The sequence below is a fragment of the Tenrec ecaudatus genome, chromosome 10, assembly GCF_050624435.1.
Source record: "Tenrec ecaudatus isolate mTenEca1 chromosome 10, mTenEca1.hap1, whole genome shotgun sequence".
In the NCBI taxonomy this organism is placed as follows: domain Eukaryota; kingdom Metazoa; phylum Chordata; class Mammalia; order Afrosoricida; family Tenrecidae; genus Tenrec; species Tenrec ecaudatus.
The window spans coordinates 143977615-143988089 of NC_134539.1; the positions used below are offsets into that span (position 1 = coordinate 143977615).

The 10475-nt window shown below is 47.6% G+C and overlaps 1 long non-coding RNA gene and 1 other non-coding gene across 3 annotated transcripts; one reads left to right on the forward strand and one right to left on the reverse strand.

Moving 5' to 3' along the window:
- Nucleotides 1-662: 662 nt before the first annotated feature.
- LOC142459981 (uncharacterized) lies at nucleotides 663-9339 on the reverse strand. 2 transcript variants are annotated; one of them, XR_012786494.1, is made up of 2 exons: nucleotides 9067-9339; nucleotides 663-3215 (listed from the first exon to the last, which is right to left on the reverse strand). It is a non-coding gene; the product is annotated as an uncharacterized LOC142459981 (long non-coding RNA). The 2 variants fall into 2 exon arrangements; XR_012786495.1 differs by having other exon boundaries at nucleotides 9051-9339.
- A 396-nt stretch (nucleotides 9340-9735) lies between these two features.
- TRNAR-CCG (transfer RNA arginine (anticodon CCG)) lies at nucleotides 9736-9808 on the forward strand. The gene has a single exon. It is a non-coding gene; the product is annotated as a tRNA-Arg (tRNA).
- The last annotated feature ends 667 nt before the right edge of the window (nucleotides 9809-10475 follow it).

Genomic DNA, 10475 nt, shown 5'->3' on the forward strand with positions numbered 1-10475 from the left:
TTTCTCTCTGGGTTGCGGCCATTAGACAACTCAGCTTTCTTCGCTAGGTGTTTCCTTTCAAGATCGGAAATCACAAGAGAGAACAACCAAATGTCTGGTGTGAATCAGGGCCACCCCTTGGACCAAACGCAGTAGAAGCTCAGGATGTGGGCAACTGAGGAGCTGAACTTGGATCTAGGCCTGTCTGTGGCGGGGAGAAAAGGGAAGGTCAGGGCATATCACTTACTTATAGTTTGCTTTGCTTCCTGATTGTCAATCAAGCATCTAGTTGATTCTGACTCCCGGGCAACTTACAGTTTATACACTCTACTACTAACCTACACGCTGGTAGTTTAAACTCAAGTTGGCAACCTAGTAGATCTATGCTGAGCAGAAGAAGACATTTGCAAAGAATTCTGCAAAGAAGTGACGATGGGAGAAAACCGACAGCTGCCCGCTCCTTGGTCATTCAGCACAGAAGTGCACCCTTTTCACACAGGACCAGGGCACTGCTACTGTTGTTGTTAAGGTGTCATCCAGTGTCAGGGGAAGCCAGCCCCTAACACATCATTACGGGTCCGGTAGGCGCAATTGTACAGCGATAATAAGTAAAGATCATAGTAAAGTTATTGAGAGCATGAGAGATAGAAGTGAAGTATTGAAATAAATGGAGTCAGTCACAATTCATGGTAGCGTGCTCACCTCATCCCCGCATGATGGTCCACGTGGAGGGAGAGAGCGATTTAATGCTAGTCCAGGCCTTTTATATTCTCTGGGGACGTGCAAGCCCCCTAATTACAGGTGAGGACACATGTCACTGGAAGGGGGTGTCCTATGGGTAATACAGTAATGAGAGGGGGGTGGTCTGGGGACATACACGCAATAGGAAGGGGAGGGATTGGGGTTATACATGTGACAAGATGGGCAGATCCTAGGTTTAGGATGGTGGCTTAACTTTGACCTATTCCCTAGATCTCCATAGGAATCATTATCAGTAGGGTGTAAACCCCACCTTCTGGAACCAAATAGATGTCTGCAGGCATCCATTGTCTGTAACAGCAGGGAGTGGGGCCTGCCATATAGTCTGGCAACTAACTGATCGTGCTCTGGGAGGATGTCTGACCATCTGGCTTCCCTCCACGATCCAGTAGGTCCAGACCTACAGGGACCCGGCCTGCCACAGAACTAAACACTGCCCGGTCCTGTGCCAGTCTCACAACTGTTCCTAATGCTTGAGCCTATTGTGACAGCCAATGTGTCAAGCCATCTCCTTGAGGAACTTCCTCTTTTTTGCTGCTGCCTCTACTTTACCAAGTATTCTGGCCACACTTCTTCCCAGACAGATTCATTGATCCTTTTGGAAGTTCATGGTACTTTCAAAATTCTTCACCAGCACCACAATTCAAAAGCTTCCGATATTCTTTGGTCTTCCTTATTCAGTGTCCAACTGTCACTTGCATATGAGGCAATTGAAAATATCATGACTCGGGTTAGGTGCATCTTTAGCCCTCAAAGTAACATCCCTGCTTTGCAATATTGTAAAGAGGTCTTTTGCAAAAGATATACTCAGTGCACTGCGTCCTTTGATCTCCTGACTGCTGCATCCTTGAGCATCGACTGGATCGAAACACGGCAAAAGTCTTGGCAACTTCAATCATTTCTTCACTTATCATGGTATTACCTATTGGCCCAGTTCTGAGGACTTTATTCTTATTTACACTGAGTTGTCATCCACACTGAAGGCTGCCATCTTTAATCGTCATCAGCAAGTGCTTCAAGTCCTCCTCACTTTCAGCAAGCAAGGTTGTGTCACCCGCATATTGCAGGTTAGCATGCCCCTTTCTTCTTCATGGAAGTCAGCTTCTCGGATGATTTTCTCAGCAAGAAGATCGGATAAGTATGGTGAGAGGATACATCTCTGACACACACACCTTTCCTGATTTTAAACCATGAAGCATTCACACAACTGCCTCTTAAGCCGGGTACAAGTTCCACATGAGTACAATGAAGTGTCTTGGGATTCCCATTCTTCTCAAGGTTGTGCACCGTTTATGATCCACATAGTTGAATGACTTTGCAAGGTCAATAAAAACACAAGTAAACATTTTTCTGGTATTCTCTGCTTTCAGCTAAGAGCTATCTGATGTCAGAATGTCGTTGGTCCGTCGAAGGTCTCAGTCAGGCAAGTGGTGAATGAGATGTTCCCTAAGGGTGCCGGGCCCTACGTGGCCCTGCACGAAGCAGGGGACAGCGCCTGGTTGTTGAGGGACTTGGCTGCCAATAAGAAGGCCATGCACACCGACTTCTTCAATAAATTTGAGGATCCCTTGTTCAGTGAGCTGCCCAGCAGCGCCGGGGTCGCACAGCAGAATAGGGGATGCAGAGAACCCCTGCAGGCAGCCAAGGACATGGGTCATACTTGACCAGGAGGAAGAAGAGTGGCCTGTCCTTGCTGTCAGGGTCAGGCATGCTCATCTCCAAATGTGACCAGCCTTCTCTGGATTTCAATTAAAAACAAAACGAAACAAGGAACAGCAACAACTAAAAAATGTCCGTGGTCTTGCAAACCTCTATCATGTGATCTCCAGCTTCGTTTCTATCACCAAGATCATATTTTCTACCTGTTGTTCCTTTTCCTTTGTTCCCAACTTTTGCATTCCAATCACCAATAATTATCGATGCATCTTGATTGCATGTTTGATCAACTTCCGATTGAAGTCGTTGGAAGAATTCTTTAATTTCTTCATCACTTGCTTTTGTGGTTGGTGCATAAATTTGAATACAAGTTTTATTGGGATTTCCTCAAAGGCGGATAGATACAATCTTCTCACAGACAACATTGTACTTCAAGACAGATCTTAAAATGTCCTTTCTGACAATTAATGCAATGTCATTTCTCTTGATTATGTCATTTCCAGGAGAGTAAAACAAATTATTTTCTGATTCAAAATGGCCAATACAGTCCATTTCAGCTCACTCATACCTAGGATATCGATCTTTATGAGTTCCATTTCATTTTTTATGATTGCAACTTTTATGGGTCCAGTTGTGGGGAGTTTGGTTTTCTTGACATGAAGTTGGACTGTATATTGAAGATAGCAGATAGAATTTTGCAAGAACGAAGACTTCTTCATCAAATGCTTTTTCTCAACAACTGAAAATGGTGACTCTATACCCTCTTGAAGTTGTGTTCTGTTTTTTTGTTTTCTGGTCGAAGAAACCCAGGATTGATGAACCTATAGGGAAAGCAAGTAGAATTAGGGTTTCGGGGGGCAATAGGAAAAGTGGTGGCTGGTGAAAGGTAGACGATGTCCAAGAGACCATGAAGAAAAAGAATGTTTGGAAACTCTGGTAGCAACTGTAAAATTCTGTTTGACATGATTCAACTATGGAATGGTATGATACATGTATTGTGAGTTAGGTTTATTGTGACAACCTGGCCAATAGGAACATGTGGGGTCAATCAGGTCACAGTTTGATTGGAGGGCAAAGAGATAAATAGCCCCCTCTCTTGCTCTCTGGTGACCGGAGTATGCTGGAGCGTGCTGCTGCTTTAGCTAGTTCTCCGCTTCAACCTGTGAGCTACACCACCTGTGGGCCAAGCCAACCTGTGGATCTTATGGCTAAAGCTTGAGGCTCCCTTGAGACCTGCTCCGCCAAGCTGCATCTCTTGAGCTTGAGACTGGTGAATCCTGTCACCTTGCATTGCTTGTATTAGATATCCCATTCAGGACTGCTTCCCTAAGCTCTCAAGCTGACTGTTGGTGACCCACCCTGCTGTTTGCTGCCTGTGGGCAGGCTCTGCTTGCCTTGCCCGAGGGAGGAGGGAAGACTCCTTTGTCTGCTTCCTTGACCTTGGACCCGCAGCCCATTTGAGTTGAAGGACTTCAGTATATTAACTGTTCCACAGAAGTGAATTAAACGGAAAATTCTGTACTGCTGTGTGGACTAATTAGTTGCTGTATTCTTTCTCACTGTATAAACTTATCTTCATATATATATATGTGTGTGTGTGTGTGTGTGTCCTGGTTTTGTTTCTCTAGAGCTGTGATTCTCAACCTGTGGGTCACGACACCCTCCCTTTGGGGGTCAAACGACCCTTTCACAAGGGTCGCCTGGTTCCTAACAGTAGCAAAATTACGGTTATGAAGTAGCAATGAAAATAATTTTATGGTTGGCCGGGGGTCACCACAACATGAGGAGCCGTATTCAAGAGTCGAGGCATTAGGAAGGTTGAGAACCACTGCTCTAGAGGATCCTGCCTAACACATGTATAACCCCTCAATTAATAACAATGTTTTTTAAAACTGGTGACTATATACCCCAACTTCTCCGGATGGGATACACTGACTACATTTGTGGTGCGAGGCAATGGGAAGACACAATCTCGGCAGCTAACACAGGCCAGAAGCTGGCTGCGGAACAGACCACCACGGGCTCCTGTGGACGCTCGGGTGGACGCTAAAGAAAACCAAAGCAAGTCCACCAGAGCCAAAACAAAACCCTGAGCATAGCCAACCTGAACTTCAAGAACCCACGCACCATTAGGTAAATAACGTGAAAACAAACGACCACAGCTCACTGCGGATCTGGATCCACCAGCCAGTGAGGAAGAAAGAGCTGATCTGTGGCTGCAGTTTCCAACCGTGGCACCAGTACAGGGCTCTACTCTCTCCTGTTGTGAGGCTGTGTCAACATCAACTCAAGGGCCACGCGTTTGGCCGGAAGGTATCTGAAGAAGCATTGTTAAGTGCGTGTACCTCATTCATGCATATGTCACCAGAAGGAAGCTTATTTACCGATTTCTTTTTCAAATGGCCTTTTTTTCACCCCACTTAGCAATCTACCCAGGACAGCCACTCAGCAATAAGCTCCAGCCCACAAAGGCTGACCGGGTCAAGGTGTGGCAGATAGGGCGGGATTGAGGGGAGAGCTGTACCCCCGTTGCTGAGCTGTTCAGTGTCAACGTGAACTACGCACAAGGGAACAAGGCGATCCTCTTACTGTGGCTCAAGAGGAGGAAACAGCTCATTTTATGATCTTTCGGCCATCATTTCATGTATAAGTGGTCATTTTCCATCCCCCGCTGGTCTTACGCTGAAATGTCTTATCACCGAAGCACTTTGGAAATCAGACTTGGAAAGCCATTCTGCCACTGTTGGGAATGGCATCCACGGCATGCCTCTCCCTACAGGCCCAGCCAGGATCCCAAATTCCTAGATATTTATGGGATATCTGGAACACGTAGCTACTTCTGAGTGAGTTCAGCTCAGGCCCAGTCCTGTGAGATTAGTAAGGTGAAGGGTCAACCAGATTGAAAATCACAGAAACGTTGGGGAGCATTTTCATTTTCTACGTTTAAAAAGGTTCGCGGAAGCGATAACATCCAGTTCTTGACCAGCAGTGGGGAACCAGCCACCGTATACCCATCCAGGGCCGCCTTCCTGAAAGGAACGCCCACGTTTGGCAACAAAGCTTCATAAAATGTGCACGTCTTAGATGCAACAGTGTCTTCACGGAGAAATTCTCTTGAGAAAAACCCTGTTCCTGCTGGGAGGGAAGCTTCCGCCAAGTATTTTTGAAATGCTGGAAGTGCTTTTTCATCAGTGGCCTTAGAGGTCAGCCCCTGACGGAATTTCCCATTCTTGTTCCATCACCTGTCAAGCAGTCACCCTGGCTCGATTTCTCGTCTGTGTCTGGCTTCGGTCTGGAATGTTCTTGAGGTTCCCCCCATGTCCTAGCATCTACCAGCATTTTCATGGCTTCTGTTGACTACCAAACCAGTCCCATTTTATGGGTAGCCACAGGGTTGTGGGGGCAAAACTGAAAGCCGGTCATCATCTGGTTGGCTTGGACTCATGGCAACATACAGCTGGTTGGCGCTAAAGGCTGGCATTTTAAATGTGGTGGTGCTGCAGGAAACAGGGGCTTGGCCGTCTGCTGCCATGACGAAAACCACGATGGAGAAAACCCGGTACAGCAGTTACAGTCTGCCACCCAGCGGGCTGCCATGTGTAAGACTCGGGGACAGTGAGAGGCCAATGGCCACCAGGGGACAATAAGCGTGTGCACAAGAAAAAAATGTGGTAAGCAAAAAACGTTCATTAAAAAAATGTTCATAGATGCACAGACTCTAAAACTGGAATAGTGTAGATCAGGCGAGTGTCCTTGCTCAATGCTGACACAGTAAAATGACACAGTAGCTCCTACCAAGGCTTGGAGGGACCTCAAGTACTTGCTGCTGACGGAAAGATGAGCATCAGGGTTGCAGCCTCTGAGCACATTCACTCCATCTAAATGCTAAGCAAACAGTCTGAGAAGTTGACTACATGAAGCTGAAGAAGAACCGTGGCATCAGGATTGATGTGAGCTGAAAGCCAAGAGGCCTGGAAGCACTTAGTGATGAAGGTCAAAGAGTGCAGCCTTCGCTCTGGCTTACAATTCAATGTAAAGAAGCAAAAATACGCACAGTCAGACCAACAGACAACATTCTGATAAAGGAAGAGAAGATGAAAGTCGTCAAGGGTTTCATGTTTACTTGGATCCACAACGAATGCTCGTGGAAGCGGCAGTCAAGAAATCAACGATGTGTTGCAGTGCGCTAGGAGGCTACACTGGGAAGAGAGGGTTTGCTCCTCTCCTGGAGAGTGATGGTCCCGGAAACCCACAGGGGCAGGTCTGCCCTGTCCGATAGGGTCACTGTGAGTTGGAATTGATGGCAGTGAGCGCTTGAGTCTGCTGAGTAAGACCTCTCTAAAGTGTTAGAGAGCAGAGATTGCCCTTTGAAGGTGTGCCTGACCCGATTCAAGGTATTTCCAATCACCACATGGGCTTGTAAAAACGGAACAACGAATAAGGAAGACTGGTGAACTGATGGTGCTTTTGAATTGTGGTGCTGGTGAAGAATGTGCCTGCTAGAAGAACACACAATATGTCTTGGAGGAAGCGTGTTCAGAATGTTCCTTAGAAGGGAAGCTAGTGAGACTCCCTACTGGGGATGGGTTAGAAGAGCCCAGTCCCTGAAAGGCATCATGCTTGGCAAAACAATGGATCTGCGACAAAGAGGAAGACTCTCGGGGAGCTGAACTGATGCAGTGGACACAAGGACAGTCTTGAATGTTAACAAGTGTGTGAGAGTGGTGCAGGAGCAGGCCATGTTTCAGTCTGTTGCACAGAGTCCCTGTGAGCCGGAGCTGGCTCCACAGCATCTAACAAAAACAATTTGAAGAAGCCAGTCTGGGAAAACTACATACAAACACTGTGCAATCCCAATAGTTTGACAATCAGGAAAAAAAGCAAATGATAAACCCATCAACATCTAGGTCAGAGGTTCTCAACCTTCCTCATGCCGTGCCCCTTTCACACAGTCCCCCCATGTTGTGGTGACCCCAACCATAAAATTATTTTCATTGTCACTTCATCACTATCATTTTGCTACTGTTGTGAATCAGGAGCCCCCTGTAAAAGGGTCATTCCACCCCCAAAGGAGTTGCGACCCACAGGTGGAGAACCGCTGATCTAGTTGATTCTGACTCCGGGCAACTTAACAGTTTATATACTCTACTACTAACCTAAACGCTGGCAGTTCAGACTCAACAGTGGTGCTATGGAAAACAGCTTTGGCCAACTGCTGCCATTAGGATAGCAACCAAGGGTCACTGGATAACACACTGGGTTTCCATTAGCAAAACTAGGGACAATGAAAAGGCCAGTGGCTGCCAGGAGGGACAGGGATGCACAGGAGGGCCATTTCCAGGGCCATGAAACAATTCTTCAGCATATCATAATGGTTTTGTCTTGGGAACCCCAAGATCAATTGCCATAACATAGTTCAGAAAGACCACGTTCTATATCCTCCTTTGGTGAGTAGTAACTGGGGTCTTAAAAATTCTCGAGTGAACATTCATTGGTACAAGTATTGGCCTTTCCCTGTCCAGAGGAAAGAAGAGTGATGGATATCAAAATTACCATGGAAAATATTAGTCCAGGAGAGTCACGGACCACCTGAACATCACTCTTCAAGACCCTGAGGCCAGAAGAACTAGATGCTATCTGGCAACTACTCCCAACTCCTCTAGAAAGGGGCACAGTTCTGCGCACAGCGGGAGAAAAATATGAAGCACAATTCAAAATCATAAAAGAGACCAGGCTGACTGGTCAGATAGAACCCTGAGCCTACGGCAACGAGTCCTTCTTCAGGTCTGAAAAGGAACTCTTCCACACGGCTCTATTTTCAGTAAAACCACAGACAGGTTTAGAAGGTGGAGACAGTGGGGCGGGAAGCACATCTGAGAACATTCGACCACTTGAGATCCGAAGGACAGCATTGACCCAGAGGCCACGTTCAGAGGGGTAGGAACAAAGGGGGAACAGCATAGAAAACACAGGAAGAAAGTGGGTTAAGTGACATGACATAGTGGGGATTGGAATCAATGACATGAAATAAAATGGGTATGAACTGTCTGAATGTAAAACTGGTGACCTGCTGTGTAAACCTTCATCCATTCCCCAAAAATGTAGAAACAAAGAGAAAAGATCACTGCAGTGGTGAACACATGACATTAGGTTTGTCAAAACCCTTAGACCTGAACAACACGCAGAGTGAGTCCTAGTGTAAACAGTGGACTTTAGTTAATAATAATGTACCCACACTGATTTATCGATTACATCCAAGATGCCACAGGAATACAGGCGTTAATAGGAGCGATATGAGCGGGTATGTGGGAACGCTTTGTACTTGGTGCACAATTTTCCTGTAAAATGCTTTCTGTAAATCTAAAATTAATCTTTAAAAAGATACTATAAAACAGCAGTTCTACAAAAAAAAAAACAGCAGTTCTACAAAAAGTTTTAGCCTCATGTTCCCTTTAGTCTCTTAAAAACATAGGCTCCCCAAGATCTTTATGTGGATTGTATTTATTGATATTGACTATATTTTAAAATGAGAGATAAGAAATGATTATATATTTTAAAATAACTGTAATATATTCATTTCGCTTCACCCTATCCAACATTAAAAAAAAACTATACAAAACCACCAAAGCCGTGAGGGCATATAGCACATGACCCACATGCTCGCGCACTCACGGCTTCCACAGGTGAGGGCGCATCTCCAGGGTGCTTGGAAAGAAAGGCCTGGCGATTTCATGAGGGAAAACCAGTCACTGAACACCCATTGGGGCGCAGCTCGAGTCTGACACACGTGGAGTCGTCGTGAGTGGAGGTTGAAGTCACGGCAACGAAGGCGTGTGTGTTTGTAAAATGACGACGGAAGTGGGAAGGGATCCAGTCACGGCTCCCCGGGTGAACCTACGACGCAGCCAAAGAGAACCACCTGAGGAGAAAGCCCGAGCGGGGTGTTCTGCGAGCGCCGCGCGAGCGTGCAAAGCCCGCCCAGGGACAGGATAGGTCACGCGCAGGCGCGCGGGGAACGGGGCGGCCGCGTCGGGCCGCCGGGGCGCGAGTGCGCAGGCGCGCGGGGAACGGGGCGGCCGCGTCGGGCCGCTGGGGCGCGAGCGCGCAGGCGCGCGGGGAACGGGGCGGCCGCATTGGGCCGCTGGGGCGCGAGCGCGCAGGCGCGCGGGGAACGGGGCGGCCGCGTCGGGCCGCTGGGGCGCGAGCGCGCAGGCGCGCGCCGCCGCCGGGGGGCGGCTCCCAAATCACCAGCCGACTGGCGCCAGGGCCGCGGAGCGTGGGGGCGGGGGCGAGATGATGGCATCGCGTAAGGAGACGGTGTGAGGACCCGGACCCTGTGGTGACCCAGTGGCCTAATGGATAAGGCATCAGCCTCCGGAGCTGGGGATTGTGGGTTCGAGTCCCATCTGGGTCGTGCCGGAATTCGTTTTGGTGGCGAGAAGAGCCGGCAGGGGCGAGAAGGGCATTACCCTCTGCGGCCGAAAAGGGGATTTCAAAGCCGTCATTTGCTCTCTCCGCAATGCTTCTGAGGCTGATTGCCTTCCAAACTGGCAAGTGCTTCTACACGTTTTCAAAACACTAATGGAGAACTTGCGAGTAAATGCTAAGAATTAACACAAAAGAGGAAGGAGACTTTATCCTTGATTTAAAAGTATTTGTGTTATGGTGGTAAATATTATAGGTAACAAAACAGTTGGCAATCAGCCATTATGTTCATTGTATTGTTAACCTGAATTAAAACCTGAGAAGTAGCCAGCAAGAAGCATTAACTGGAGAGTGGGCAAGTGACACCACCCCCGCTTTTAAAAATGATTTTATTGGGGGCTCTTACAGCTCTTATAACCATCCATACATCCACTGTACCTATCACACTTGTGCAAATGTTGCCATCATCATTTTCAAAGCATTTGCTTTTTCTGCTTGAGGCCTTGGTATCAGCTCCTCTTTTCCTCTCCCACTGATCCCTTCCTCTGAGCTACCTCTTCCAGCTAAAGCTTCGAGAAGGTCAGCCTCACCAAGACCTTCCTCTCCATCCTTGTCCCCCAGGGGCTGAGCGAGCGGATCCAACTGCTCGGGGTCCA